Here is a 527-nt window from a genome sequence, read left to right as displayed (position 1 = left end):
TCCATCATCTGATTTCGTCGAAAGTAATCGAGTGCGAGTTTGTCGAGTAGAAGAAAATTATCAACGAATCATTTCATTATTTTTATCTATGACAAACACTGGACTATTTTAACATTTCTTTAAGGCTATTAAAATTTTTGAGTTATTTGTAATCTTCGAAGTTATGTTCATTAATTACAAAAACATTACTATCAAATTGATTTAATTTTATCCACAACAAATACCCAAAATTCATTACAACGAAAAATTCATGAAATACTATAAAAATATTCGTATCACTTGTAACTAGAGATATTCCTCGATGAAGTTAATTCATTTAAAGTTACAATTCCTTTAATTCCGTGTAACAATTTAATTAGAAGACACGTCGCACACATAATCCCCGGTAGTTCTGAGACCACACGACTATTCGCGGTGCATTTTATCGAAGTGATAAGTCCATTAGGTTAAGAACACCGGGGAATAAGAATTTTTTTTGGATACTAAGAAGCGCCTTAAATAATCGAGGAAGTTAAAGACAGCGGTAA

This window comes from Nomia melanderi, chromosome 3, assembly GCF_051020985.1.
Source record: "Nomia melanderi isolate GNS246 chromosome 3, iyNomMela1, whole genome shotgun sequence".
Taxonomy (NCBI): Eukaryota; Metazoa; Arthropoda; class Insecta; order Hymenoptera; family Halictidae; genus Nomia; species Nomia melanderi.
The sequence above is the reverse complement of the archived record's forward strand: the minus strand, read 5'-3'. Positions refer to the sequence as shown.